This window comes from Vicugna pacos, chromosome 13, assembly GCF_048564905.1.
Source record: "Vicugna pacos chromosome 13, VicPac4, whole genome shotgun sequence".
In the NCBI taxonomy this organism is placed as follows: domain Eukaryota; kingdom Metazoa; phylum Chordata; class Mammalia; order Artiodactyla; family Camelidae; genus Vicugna; species Vicugna pacos.
The window spans coordinates 35,439,999-35,454,955 of NC_132999.1; the positions used below are offsets into that span (position 1 = coordinate 35,439,999).

At 51.6% G+C, this 14,957-nt stretch overlaps 1 protein-coding gene across 7 annotated transcripts in view; it reads left to right on the plus strand.

The window, feature by feature from the left end:
- The window catches only part of ERI3 (ERI1 exoribonuclease family member 3), a 122,976-nt gene that overhangs the window by 49,117 nt on the left and 58,902 nt on the right, over nt 1-14,957 (plus strand). The gene's annotated exons all lie outside the window — the stretch shown is intronic.

Genomic DNA, 14,957 nt, shown 5'->3' on the forward strand with positions numbered 1-14,957 from the left:
TGGCTGACAGCATGTGCTCTCGTGTCAGACTGATGCCTGCCTTTCCCCTAGTGCTGGCTGGCCTGAGGGCTGAGATGCCCAGTGGCAGAACATATTTGGGTCCTGCTCACAGAGCAGGCCTGGGGCATTACCATGTTGTGGACTCCTCTGAGGTAGGGAGTGAGCATATTTCCTACAGAAAGCAGGAGAGCCAGCTCACTGCCTAGTCAGGTCCTCAGTCCTATAGCTAGCTGTAAGGCCAGTGGTTCAGCTTCCTGGCCCTAAAGAGGCTCTTGATAGGCAAGAGCAGCTCAGAGTCAGGCCAGGCTCCCAGGGCACACAGAGTGTGTGTGGGTGAGGTGGGGAGGGGGTTTTGGAGGTTGTGTAGGAATTCTGGGCCTTGGAGCTGCAGCTAAGCCCAGAGAGGACAAGAACCAGACCTTCTGCCCTCCCTTCAGCTTCCCTAGAGCCCTCTCGTCAGCAGAGGTGCACCGGGTTAGCCCCAAGAAGGCAGCTTGTGTTGATGGGGTCATGTTTCAGCGGCAGCTAATCCAAGTCACTCGATATAAATCTCTCCCTGCTGCCTCTCCCCTCCCTCCCATCCCCAACCCACAGACAGGGAAATGAATCCTGGCCCTCACCCTGAATACATCATGGCAGGCCTGCCTCTAATGAGAGAGGGCCATTCATTGTGGGGTGAAGCTCCCTGCAGAGCCTGGGATGCCATTAATTAAAGAAGAGCCACCTGAAGCCAGTCGTGCGGTGCCGCCTGCCACGCTCAGATGGAGTGGTGGTGGGGTAGCCTCGTTAGCCTGACAGCTCCTTGGGCCGAGAGTTCCTAGGCTGGAGGAGCGAGGGGTGCCCCGCCTCCACCTGAGAGCTCGCAGAGGGGCCAGCCTACTCACAGACACATGAGAGCCCCCTCCTGCACTGGTCCTGGGCGTAGACCTAGCAGGAAAGGCCTATGAGCTTGGCCTGGGATAATCCATTTCCTCTGTGGAGGCCACAGGGCAAGAGCAGGTCCTGGTTTCCCACCTGTGCTCCCTTCCAACTCTTCTCCATGTGGTGCTGGCGATGCAGGTCAGCGGGCAGCTCGGCCTGCGCCCGTCCCTCCGAGCCCGAGTTTAGGGAAGTTGGTCTGCCCCGGAAGGACTGTGGGCCTGGAGGGGCACTAGGGGAGAAGCTCTGTTGTCGGGTCTACAAGCACGGCCCCTCCCTGGCAGACAGAACCTCATCGCCTCACCCGCCCCGCAAAGGTGTCAGAGGGTCTAAAGCACTTTAGCAATTATATGAATCCCTAGAATGGGAGTTTTGCTCTGTTAAAACCCTGATAAAAGGTAGGAATATTAATGTAACTGATCAGGCTTTGAGATATTCATGGTGGTGGGAGCCTCATGCGTTGCCTGCTGCGGAGCTACTGACTAGACAGCTCTTTACTACTTAATTGGTCCTGAGGCAAGTGTGGCTGCCTAGTTTCTGGTCCCCAGCCTGATACATGGAGTGTCTCTTGACCATCCAGGAAGGTCTTGCTACCTCCTCTTTGCTAGCAGGAGGGGCTATGGCCACTCAGAGCTTCACCATCGCCTAGAGTTGGTGGTGCAGCCAGTCTCTGCCTGGCTTGTCAGGAAGACAAGTTAGTTCTGTGTATGTGGCTCTTCTGGGCGGTCCCTGGAAGTCAGGTTCTGCGCTCTGTGGGAGAATGACAGGCTGCTTCAGAGGGCCGGAGAACCGGCGGGGCACGCTCACCCATGTGCGCCCTCTCCGCTTCCCTGGAGCTCATGGGGTTTGGACTAGAGGCTGCACCTGGCCTCCTTGGCCAAAGACTTGGGCTGTACTCCTTTGTGCTTTGAACAATTTTGGAGCTTCCCAGACCTTGGCCATTTGTTTGGGCCCTTCTGTACTCTGGCAGATAGGGAGTGAAGGCTGGAGGGCTTGTGTCCTGAACTCCAGGGAGAAAGAGCCACTGTTGATCCTGGGCAATATTTTCCTTTGGGTGAGATGGTTTTGTGGGTTTTTTTTTTTTTAAACACTCTGACTTTTGAGACCCAACTTTTTTTTTTTTTTGAATCTTGTTAGAAATGGAGATGGAATAGATACAGTAGGATGCATACAACATACACATACAAACGTGGACAGCTCAATGTATTTTTATACTGGAATACACCTGTGTAATCACCACCCAGATCAGGATAAAGAATCTTTTCCATCATCCCAGAAAGTTCCCTTGTGTCCCTTCCCACTCAGTCATGCCCACCCCCACCCCCACCCCCAAATGCTGCCAGGTAACCACTGCTCTGACTTCTATTACTTTTGGTTTGTTTGCCTAGTCTTGACTTTCATATGACTGAAATCATAAAAGATGTACTCTTTGAGTCTGACTTCCTTTGTTCAACATAACATACAAGAGTCATCCATGTTCTGTGTATTGGTAGTTTAGTCTTTTATTGCTGGGTGGGATTCTATTGTATTACTGTAATGCAGTTTTTCTCATCTCCTTTTGTTGGACTACCTTCTTTAGTCCTTTAGTACATGTTTGTCGAGTGAGTATGTGACTGTTCAATCTAATAAGAGCATCTCCCTAGGCCTATCACCTTGTCCTAATCTCCCTCATCCTTTACAGCCTAATTCCAGTCCCTTGAACATGTGGTCTTGTGTCTCCTGTGGAATCTGCACTGTCCTCCCTCTTTTCTGAACTCCTATGATAGAGAGAGGCTGGCCCCTGGCCTGTGGAAGTGGCCTTGGAGCCCTAGGGGCCCACTGATTTGTTCTTTCAGAAGATGTTTATTGAATACCCATTATATGTCTTACACTGTTCTAGGAATCGAGGATTTAGCAGTGAACAAAGAGAGAAAATTTCCAAAACATCCTGCCTTCATGGGGTTTACATTTTAGTGCATGCAGTCAGCACTGTCCTCTGCCTTTTGGACCCTGATGCCAGAAGAATCTTTAGTCTTGTCCAGGCTCCTCTGTCCCATGGGATTCTGCAGGAACTGGGTGACTGCAACCCTTGCTACCTTGACAGAGCCTCTCTGGGGCTTTTGTGAGCCTTGTCTCCCTTTTCTGCTGCTGCTGCTGCTGCTTGGCAGTGAAAGGGTTTCTCAAGATTGGTGCTTCCTTCCACTATCTAGGAGTCTGATTCTCTCTATGAGAGGAGAGAATTAATCACCAACTTTTCATGCCTGTAAGGTGAGTGACCTCTGTTTTGTCAGCGCTTGCCAATCTGTCCTCTAATTCCCAGCCAGGGTAATGGAGACTTTAGATTGTGCTATAGCAGACCACCAGCTTTCCTGGTGAGGATGCTGTCCTGATCCAGGCAGCTCGGGGAGGATCCTCGCAGGTGCTCAGGCACCTGGGTGCTCTGGGGGTGTTGGCACCTGAGCAGCTTCAGTCCTGAACTGTGGTTGGCAGAGTCAAAGAGGGAAGATGCCCAGCCGTCCTATTCTCCCTAATCACCATCCGTGCTGGCGTGAGGGTGGCTGTTTCTATTGTCAGGCTTTTAAGAGTACACGAGAGGCTGTGAACACACCAGTGAGGAAGAAGAGTCAGGAAGCAGGGGTCTTGGAGGGTGAAGGCCAGGGAACTGAAGGCTGTAGCTGGCATCGTGGCCCGCGCCTGCATGATCTGTGGATTCTGGGGACTGTGCTCTGTTGGGCTTTGGGAAGGGTGCCTATGAATGGGTGGGATCAATTCTCAGTGTCCCTGGCTAAAGGGTGACACGACTCAGACTTGATAGTTCTGTAAAACTGTTTCTTCCAAAGCCTGCAAGGATGTTGGTTTGGGGAAGAAAGCTAGCCAGCCCAGAGAATCCCGGGAGCCTGACAGGCCTTTTTCTCTGCGATTCTTTCTTGCAGGCAGCCCGAGGCAGCCTGTCTCTTTGTTAACAGAGTGACAGCAATGTGACACCATGGAAATAATTACTAACAAATCACGATGCTGACTGCAAACAGCTCTCTGTCTTCAGAGGCATGTCAGGGTGCATTAGAGCAGGACTGGAGGAGTGGCACGTGGGGGCCGAGGCGCAGCCCGCACTCAGACGCTCTCCTCTTCTTCCCCCACCCTGACCCCTGACTGCTCTGTCTGACTTTCCTGCTCGCGGCCTTGTCCCACTAGGTCAGCTAAGGACCCGCTGAATAAGTGGCACGTGGCCAGTCCTGCTTCCTCTAGGCAGGTGGCTAGGATTCCCGTCTTTGCTCAGGAACACCTGGGTAGTGATGAGGTACAGGAGTTTTTCCATTACCAGGCCCCCAAAAGGCAGCATGATGCTCCATTTTTGATTTGCTCTCTGCCAATTGGGACCAGCTTCTGCTGGTGGTTTTGGGGTGATAGAGAGTATTTGTGCCAGCTGGACCCAGAATGTGGGGGGAGAAGCCTTGCATCTCAGTGTTGTCTCAGCTCCCTTCCCCCACAGCCCTGGCTGCTTCTTCAATTGCCATAGTCAATTTTTGGTAAGTCGACTTAGTCCATTCCCTCTTGGTTAGCAGAGTGATTGCTCTGACTGTCAGGGCTGTAAATAATGTTCTCGGTGTGTGTGGCTGGAGGCAGCCAGTTGGGGTGGGGAAAGGAGCAGAAGGAGGGGCAGCACTCCGATGGCTCCCTCGCTTCCCCCCTCCCCTCTCATACAATATTTATCCAGGGTTGGGAGTCAGATGCAGCGACCTCAGGGTCACCCAGTTAAATAGCTTCTGAACCTCCCTGCATTCTAATTGCTGCAGTTGTCCTTTGCTCTGGAGACTTCTCCTCCCCATTGTCTGCTGAGGCACACACTAATGGCTCTCCTCCCTGGCCCTGCTGGGAGGCATATGTCGGATGGGGGGTGGGGGTGGAGAGGGAGGGAGAGGGCTCATTGCTACGTTCTTTTCCCAGGGGATAAGGGAATCTAGGGCCTATTAACAAGTGGCTTTAGCGGGGAGGAACACACTCCCCTACATCCCCTTCTGCCACCTCCCCAAAGCTGGCTGGAGAAGGAGGCCCTGGCAGCGGCAGTGGGCTTGGTTGATGGCCCAAGGGGCTTCACCCATTTCCAGTCCAATAAGCAGAACTGTGGGACGAATGACTCCTCTGCAAGGGGACAGACCCTTGAGTACTTGGCTGAGAGTGTCGTCCTATGTTCCCATGGTCCCACATTCATGGTTTGGAAACTTCTAATGAGTGATATTTCCTGTTGGAATATGCTGCATTTTGCCCAAAGATCAGCCAGATGCAAAAGTCTCTTTGGTCCCCTGGAGGTTGATTTAGATGATTGATGATGGTAGCAGGTGTGCCCCATTTGGTGATTTCAGAGTGACATGTGCCACACGTCTTCACTAGGACCTTCCTGTAAATGTCAATTACCCTCCACTGCAGCTCTTCTCTTCCAAGGAATACTGTCAGGAACTGTCATTGAAGGCGCTGACCGCGTGTATCTTGGAAGGATATTCCAGCAGGAGCCTAAAGTTAGCCCTGTTGAGGGTTACTCTGGGCCCAGTAAGTACTGTGCTGAGGACTGTGGGGACTATCAGATGATCAGGACAGAAGGAGCAGCACATGCGTAACTGATTGCAGGCTAAGTGATAAGTAAGGTAGACATGAGAACACCGCACAGAAGATACAAAACAAATGCTGTGAGAACCCAGAGGGGCACAGTAGAGAGACTGGCGGGGGAGTTTTTTTTTTAGCAGAAAACTTATTTTTAAACAAAATACTAAAGAAAGCCAAATATTACAAAACATATAAAAGTTGAGCTGTTCAAGTTGAAGCTGGAACCAGGGCCTGCCCATTCTTCCTCCTCCTCCCTCAGTCCACATTGTAGCCTGCTGTCCCTCCTAGAACCGTAGACCTCCACGAAGCATAGCTTAAAATGCCACCAGAAGTGTGACTCTGTGTAGGCCAAGTGTTACATGGCCCGAAGGAGTCAGGGGAGCCAGGATCAGGGCAGAGGAGAGCAGCCAGGGGTAAGGGGAACAGCTGTGTCCTTGAGTGTATCGGAGCAGAGGTCAAACTGCATCGTAGATCCTGAACACTTGCAGGATGCTCTCTGCGGAGCCTCCAGAGGGCATTGTAGGCCACACAAAGGCAGCCCAGGCAAAGGGTCAAGGTGGCCATAGGCCAGGTGGAGACTCTAGTTGGGGATAAGTAAGGTATCTTGGAGACCATTCAAACTGCTGCAGATCGTCTCAGCCAAAAAGAGTAGCTCATCAGCTGAGACACTGAAAAGAGTGCCCTGGAAACCTCTTCACCTGCTCACCCTCCTCCCCTGGCCCTGCTTCCTGCAGGGGCCTCTGCTATTTCACCTGGGGAAGAGAGCTCTGGCCAGTCCTGGCGGCCACTCCAGCCCTGTGACATGTAGTCACAGCACGTGGGGCACTGTGCCCTCTCCCCGGTAGAACTGCGGTGGGAGGGACTCCTGGGAGGTGCTTGTGTTACTGTTTCATTAGGGAGGGCCTGGGAGGTACACGTTACTTGATTTCATGGAGTATTTGTAGCACCAGGGAGGTGTCTGTTATCCTGTTCCACAGGGTGTTTGTGGCTCTTGGGTGCTTCACATGGTCATTTACACAGGCTCCAGGTGGGAGAAATAGGGGTAGAGATAGTTGGCAAGTGGGCTCAGAAGCAGTGGAGCAGGGAGGTGCTCTCTACATGTGCGGTGCCTTTTGGAGGCTGCTTGCCAGTGGGGATTTGAGGTTGGTTTTCTCTAGGGGGACGGGCCTTCCTTGGCCTTCGGGGCATCCCTGTGCACCCGCTTGTGTTCTGGTTTCTGTTTGGGAGCTCTCCAGAGCAGTGTGTCTGGGAACACTTCCAGCTGTACTGCCAGACCCAGACGCAGGTGACGGCCTTTCGTCTGTACCGTAGGGAAACCGAGAGGAAATTAAATGTCATTTGCCCCCTGCACAGTGGGTCGCTGCCAAATCAGACACTGCTGATCAGAGCCGTGCAGAGGGCACCCAGGGGAGGGCTTGTGCCTGCAGCCATGCCCTCTGAGCTGTGAGACTCCCAGGTGACGGCCTGGCTCATGCCCAGGGCTTTCTCTGCCAGGCTGGGTTCACCCTGGCCTGGAGCCCAGCCCTCTGCCACATGGCAGCTGTGGCCCAGGCCAGGCCAGAGGTGCATTTGTACCAGAGGGAGACTGAAGGGGAAGGGCAGGGCCCGGCCGTGGAGGACACACAGGAGACAGGTGATCAGCCCTTCCTCAGAGAAGCTGCATGGTATTGTGGAAGGAGCAGGATCTTTAGAATGAAAAGAGACCCGGGTTGAATCCTGGCTCCACTACCTACTAGTCATAGGATCCTGGGAAAGTCACATTCTCACTCTCGACCTCCATTTCATCATCTGTAAAGTGGAGATAATAATAAGCTCTGGCTCCTGACACCTGTAGGGGAAGTAGCTTCCTCTACTGGTGCCAGTTTCCTCACCCACCTCCCTTCGACCTGGAAAGATGGCCTAGAACTCCTTCCCAGGGGACTGCAAGTGAAGTGAGTTGACTAAAGTGACAGGAAGTGGGCTGGGGGTGAGTCTGGCCTGGGAGGCACAGCTGGCTCTCACCCTGCCCGAGGCCTTTCTTTCTTGTCCTGGTCCTCTCAACCAAGCACCCCCATGCCTTTAGGAGATGAGTATAGGCCATAGTAGTCACCCTTCTACCTGGGGGCTCAGCCGGCTCCCTGCAGCCCTGCACTTGCACTCCCCTTCCTGTTTGGGAAGACCTCAGGGCTCATCTCTACCCCTCCCTTGCCTTGAAGTCCTAGTGGCGGATGTAGTTCTCGGCTCTGCAGTGACATTTATTAACGGGGCTTTGGGAAAAGATGTTTTAATACTGCGAGAGTTCTCCCCGGAAAACTCCCCACCCCCACCTCACTCCCATCTGAAGCATGGCTGCTGGTGGTGAAATTCATTAGTGTTCCCTGACAGGCAGTGGCGACAGAGGCGCTCGCTGTCTGCTTCCCGCTCCCTCGCTCTCGTGCTCCTGCTTCACGCACACTGATATTTAAAGCTGATGGGCTGCTTATAGACTTCTTGTACCATGACAAGTTTGGGGAGGGGGGTGGGGGCGGGAGAGACAGACAAGGAGCCAGCTGTCATGCTGGTATTTCAAACAGTACTCTCTCCTGACCCTTTGCAGGCTCCAGCAAGTGTATCATCTTTCTGAAGCCTGTGGTTGGAATTGTAACCTGCAGCTGTCCCAGAGGATGGGGGCAAGTGTGGGGGCAAAGTGGGCTGAGAAGTCAGCAGTGCATTCTCCCAGGGCTGTGGGCAGGCGGGGAAGAGTGGAGGGACAGTGTGTGTGTGTGTGTGTCTGTGTGTGTGTGTGTTAGAGCAAAGGGGATTGAAGCTGAGTCGCTGAGTCTTTGTAATGTTGCTCCCCAACATTGCCCTCCCATCCGCAGAAATGAAATGGCCCTTTTGCAGTAGTCTCTACTGGGGTGATCATTATGTTTCATGCTGTGGTTATCTTCTAGGTGGTCCTGAAAGCTCCCTGAGTATAGGAATCAGGTTTGATGGGCCTCCACCCCTTGAGAATTCTGGGTCTCAGTGATACCCATAAATATGTGGTGACAACTGAGATAGAAAGTTCTCCTATTCTGTGTCTAATTTGGGGCTGTGGCTTTTGTTCCCTTCTATTTGCTGATCTTCTGGATTTGGAGAATGAGTACCAATGTACCTTCATCCACAACTCCTCCCCTTATCCCTAAGCTTCTTGGAATTCATTTTGGCAACTATCGAGTGGTTCTAGGCCTTCCCTGTCTCTGTCATCCCCAGAAAAAGTCTCCAGTATCCTTTTCCTGCGCAAGGCTCTGTCTTCTCAGTGCAGGTGGTCTGCAAGCATCTCCAGGGGCAGTTACAGCCGACCTCCTTTTAGCCAGAATCCCTTCTGTGAGTCCTTATTTATAAAATGTTTCCCTTGGCTGGCTCCTTTAACCTTCACAGAGCAGGGCATGGAGGTGATGTAATTGGCCCAAGGACACATGCTCACTTGACCAAGTTGTCTCTTAGTGTGGCAGAGCTGTGTGCAGGGCGGGGGTTGTGCTGCACTCTGCTTGCCCTCCTCCCATTAGGACCCCTCTAACTCCAGGGTCTGCAGTGAAGGAAGAATTTGGGGAACAGACCTGAATCCACTCCCTGCTCTTTTAGCCTTGTCAGTACCACCAGGGCTCCTGTTAGCGTGTGTGTGTGTGTGTGTGTGTCCAGGATCATCTTTAATGTGCTCACCTCTTGTAACCCCCTCTCCTTTCCCTACACCCTACACACCATCCTAAAGGCTTCTAGTAGGGATAGCAGGGGTTGCTGTCATGGGGCAGCACCTTTCTCTCTCTTCCTGTCTGTGCCAGTCCTGCACTGGCTAAAAACACTGAGTGGGGTGCCTGGGCTGTGTCTTCTGCCATGTGCATCTCACAGGTGAGATGGAAACTGACCAGCTTTGATAAGTACAAGGCTCGAGCATTAATTTTTTATACATCAGCAGCAGCCAAGTGAGTGAATTCAATTATGAGTCTGCTTTCTCTCTACCCTCCTCCCCACAATGTGGTAGTTCAGAGCAGAGACTAAGGAACCTGTTGAAATGAGAAACCCCTATTTCCCGGTTTGACCCCCTCACTAATTCGGGTTAAATTGCTATGTGATTGCAGTGGTGACACATTGTGCCTGCCTCTGTTTGTATAAGAGGATGCAGTGGGGGCGGAAGGACCAATTTGTGCAGAGATAAAAGGTGTCACGGGCAGATAACTAACGTCCCAGCCCCGTGCCTGCTCTCATTGTAGCTCAATTGGCTCCATGTAGAAGCCCAGCCTTCCCCTCTTTCTTCCTTCCCTCCCCTTGCTCATATTTTACCTCGATGCCACAGCATAATGATGCCCTGTGTAGTGGGGGAGGAGATAGGCACCTCTGGCTGACAGCCCTTCCTGATAACCAAATTCCAGCCCATCCATCACCAGCTACTCTCCTCAACTTGAGGAAAAGTGATCGTGAAAGGCGGGCCGTTCATCACCCAGGGTCTTTATCTCCTCTGGGTGGGGGAACGGAAACAGGAGAGACAAAGCTGCATCCCCCGCGAAGTGCTGCCTTGGCCAGGGCGGCCTGCCTGAGCGGGGTGCAGAGTCACATCACGCTGACTGGAGCGGCTCTGACTAGGAGGACGCCCAGACTGGGACCTGTGGGACAGGGACCTGCCCTGAGGCTCGGCCCCGGGGCTTGGAGACGAGCCTAGGAGATGTGGTTCTGAGATGCAGGACAGCCAGCGACAACATTCTGCAGGAAGGTTTATATTAGAATGAGCAAGCGTGGAGACCCTCATGGAAACAAGCCCCACCGCCCTCATAGGTGACCCCTCAGCAGGAGCGCCCGTCTGGCTGGTTGGCTGGGTCTTCTGTGCCTCCGTGCTCCAATGTGACTTTGAAGAAGACAGAGCCTCTCTCCCTGCTCTTCACCTCTGCACCTCAACCCTCCCCTTTTTCTGCATATCAGGTGGGACAGAATAGGTGAGAAGTATGTGCTTCGGGGTTCCAGGTCTGACAGCCTACGTCACTCCGAAATCTGGGTCTCACAGCCTTTCCAGAGAGGCAGAAAGGGGTCAAATAATGGCCTCAGATTTGGCTGACTTCCTCCTTTAAGGGCTTGAGAGTGACATGCATCTAACTGAGGATTGTCCCTGAGACTTGCAGAAACTCAGAAGGAAGAATGCCCATGACCTTTGCCACACTGGTGCCTGCTCACCTGCTGGTCCTGGCTCTTGGTGTCTGCCCATCTGTTTGTCAGACCTCTGTGGATGCTGCTGGCCTCCTCGACTCAAGCCTAGCAGTTCTAGCAGAGCCCCCCTGCTCTGTTTCACCTAATCTTCAAAGCTGAGCTCTTGTGAACAATGGCTTCATCCCACCCATACCCATTAGTGAGGGTAGCGTTCCCTTAATGAGCTAGTCCCTGGTCCTGGCTGGCGCTGAGCTGATCACACCTGTTTGCCATCAGGGCTGTCTGGGCCTAGCCCGAGCGCTGGGCTGCAGGTGGTGGGGCTGGATGAGAGGTCCTCTTGCTTTGTGCTGTATGTTTGCTGCGGGGGTGGGGAGTGCTGTTCCTTACACTGCTGTTCCTCCCACACCGTTCTCTTCTTTCCAAGCGAGAGAGGGCTTTCTCTGCTTTCTTTTTGTTATTTAGCAAGAGTAATAAGGGAACTTGAGGAGTACCCCCATCTTTTCTAACTTCCCCCTGGGTGGAGCAGCAAGGATCCAGTCAGGCATCAGAGGGTGGGGGTTTCACAGTCTGTTCTGATGACCCAGGGGGCCAGTGTGATAAGAACAGGGCCACGTGGTAAATGCCAGAGGCGGAGCCCCTCTCTGGCTCTAGGCCCCATAGGATTTGGAAAGTGATCATATCCCTCAGTTTAGAGCCCATGGGCAGGACTGGGAGGGGGGCTTCCTTAAAGGGGGCCTCTTGCATTCATGAAGCTGAAGGAAGTTTTGATTTGGTTGAAAAAAATCCCATTCCTTTTTATGGCCTAGACATAATTGGTTCTTTTCTATTGGCCATCAGTGATGTCATTCCGACCCTCATAAAGAAGGGGAAATCACACCTGTGGACTTGGTGCATAAAATTTCATTGGGCAGCAGTAATAAGCATGGCCAGATGATGTTTGGGCAGTTGAGGAGCCCTGTACCCAGTGATTCCAGCTGTATGGAGACCTGGGCACCATAAACCTACTTGCACGTTCATACCCGCAGGCTAGTCCAGGGCCCGCTGCCAATGGCTCTTTTCTTGGAATCAATCAGTACCTGGTAGAAACTCACAGCATTCAGGCCCTTTGTGCCAGGGGAGCTTTTGCCCTTTTCTTTTCTAAATTGGTGGAACCATGTACCCGCTTGTACCTTCCTTAGGTTCCTAAGAACCTTGGACCCAGGTATCACCTTGAGCGGTGACTACTATGCTACCTGCTTCTCTAAGCCCCACACCTTGCCTTCCCAGGGGCTGTAAAGAACCCTGAGTGCATCTACACGATTGATGCCTTGTGTAGTCAGAATACTAAGATCCCATTTCTGGTTCTGCCCTTGGCTTATTGTCTGATCAAACAGATCCTTTTTCTTCTCTGGGCGTCAGTTTCCTCTTTCATGAAGGGATGACAACTACTCTAACCTGCCTTCCTCACAGGGTTTCTCTTCGTGCTCTCTAAGCTGGGCTAGGGTTCTGTCGTAGAACTGGGTCGTTGTCTTCCCATGAGGCACCTGGGAGGTCAGGTTCTGGCTTTTGGCCCTGTGTCTCTTGTGAAGGTGGGCCTGAGTCCTGCTACATCTGTACTGCTAGTGTCTTGAAGTCACAGGGCTAGGACCACCCATTGGCTGGAGGGCTCAACAACCCGAATGCCTGTGGGTCTGCAAACAGTGTGTATACCTGTGAGTGATTAGAGCCCCGCGTGAGAAGTATGGTGTCGACTCCTTCTGCTTCAGCCGGCGGGGGCACAGCAGCAGTCTGGATTGCTGCTGAGCCGTGTCTGAAGCTGAGTCTCCATCCTGAAAATCTGTCCAGTCTGTCCTCAGTGCAGCCCCTCTGGTGTAAGTCCTCCTCTGAGAGAAATAGGTGGGATCCTACTGAGCTAGACCCTTCCTACCTGGGTAGAAATGTCTACAGCTGAGACCTACTTTGAAATCCTCCTGAAGAGGAAGCCCCTCCCTCTCCCAGGGCCAGCCACAGCCGGTAGGTCTCCTGGCCTGTGTCAACTAAAAGAATCGGAAGGAGGATGTGAGGAGTGCTGGGGTCTGCTGGGGGAGCATATGATAGGTGACCCAGGACCCTTGCCTTTTGCTGGACGGTCCCCTGGCCTGCTCCTTTGCAGATTCTGCTGCTTCTGGTGGCCCCCTTCACTCATAGGCCTTAATGTGACTTTTCAAAAATAGATGATCTGAATAAGCATTTTCACAAATACTACAGATAAGGAACATGAAAGAAAAATTGAAGAAAATAAGAAAATTATTCAAACATTACCATTCTGCTTCTTAAGCAACCACATCCTAGCTTCTAAAGCTACCTTTCGTCTTTCAGAATCTTGCCTAATTTCCCTGTATCCTTGGTCCTTGATTCCCACAGGGGGACATCCTACCTGGATACCCCTTCATCATCTTGGCCTCAGCTAGAATTTCCCTTCCAGGAAATTGACTGGTTGTAGTTCATGTCACTGTGCCACTCGGGTGTTGAGAGTCATCTTCCCCTTAGTAAGGTATCTCGGTTCTTAGAAAAGTAAATCCTTGCTGTATATCATACACTACTATGCCCTGAAACGTGGGCATCCACAGCGTCTCTCAAATCATTGACAAGTGATGGAGGCAGGCTGCCTGCCCTAAAACTTTAACTTTCTAGGGTAGAAACAATCATTTCAACTGGATTCTCATTGCCAAGCTTCCTAAAAAAGGAGTTTGCACTGGTGGTCTCCACTTTCTCATCTCTTCTCAGTCTTCAACGTGTTGCCTGTTGCCTTCTGCCCCACCAGCCCACTGATGCCAAATTCACTGGGTTTTTCTCAGCTCTATCTTGCTTAATCACTCTATGGCATTTGACACGAATGACCTGCATTTTAAGCTAAAAAATCAGTTATAAATATTCCCAGAAGGGTAAGCTTGCTTTTACTGTTTAGGTTGACTGCAAGGGAAGTGAAGAGGGGTCCAAAGAGCGTGTGTGACCTTGGCTATCTGATAGCCTGACGAAGGTCCAGGAGCCCTGTCCTCTGGGAATGGAGGTGGGCTGGGTGAGTCCTGACTCATGGTACATCACCTCCGGCAGAATTCTTGAAGGAGCTCAGGGTATGCGATGTAGAGAAGGGAGCTCTGAGAGAAGTTCCTTAGGCTCTCAGATCTTAGGAGCGTTCTGCAAGGAAGAGACGGAAGTCTTAAACTCTCTGTAGTTTCTTTCTTTCTTTTTTTAAAAATTAGTTCTTTTTTCTTTTTAAGAGTAATTTTATTTATTTAGGTTTGGGCGGGGGTAATTAGGTTTATTTATTTCTTTATTTTTAAGGGTGGTGCGGATTGAACCCAGGACCTTGTGCACGCTAAGCATGCACTCTACCTCTTGACCCTCCCCTCTCTCTGTAGTTTTCTAAAGACATACCTCAGACTCCTGGGTGGGAGTTAAAATAGATTTCAATTTAGTATTAAGGAAGGATGTTGTAAGAATTGAAGGAGTCCAAAATTAGAGCCGACTGCTGTGTGAAGGAGTGAGTTCCTTGTCTGTCGTGGTGGTCTGGTAGGGTAGCCTGATTTCATTTTAGCTCAACAAAGCTTATGAGAGAGACCTCAGCCTGGGCATCTACTTGTCTCACTCTGTGCTCTTCCAGGTGATCTTATCTACTCTCATGGTTCTAATTGTACCTAAATTACATTAATGATTCAGCAGTTTATATCTCCCGTCCAGACCTCTCTTCAAAACTGGGTATCCATCCAGCTGCCCCTTAGACATCATCCCACAGCCAAGTGTCTCCTAGGCACCCCAAACTCAACAGATACCGAGTGCTTACTATGCACCAGGTATATATCTAAAATGCATTCCCAAATTCATGCTCCCTTCCAGCAGTGTACCAGGGGTGAGGCAGTGGGAGCCGTCCACACTGGGTTGGGGAGACACTTGAGATGGAGAATTTTAAAACAGTAATGAAATTGACTGCCTGCTGGTGTGCTCTGGCTGTCAAACATGCTCTCTGTGCCCTGCCTTCTCATTTGTATCTGTCTCAGAGAGTAGCATGAAGCTAGCCAAGCCACATGCCTTAGAGTTGGGTTCTCCTGCATTCTCTCCCTGGGCCCCACGTCCCACGGGGTCACCAAGGCTTCCTTGACGTCTCTTTTTTTTTTCTGTTGCTGGCTCCCTGTCTCTGTGGCTACTGTCTAGCCTCCTGGCTACTACTTGGCTTTTTTAGTGTATTGTTTCTGTTGCCCCCAGAAAAATGTTTGTAAGTCACAACTCTTCAGAGGCTCTCTATTGCCTGTGGCCAAGCTCCCCTTAGCAGGAAAGCTTTCTGATCTTCCTCAGCTGTTATTTCTAGT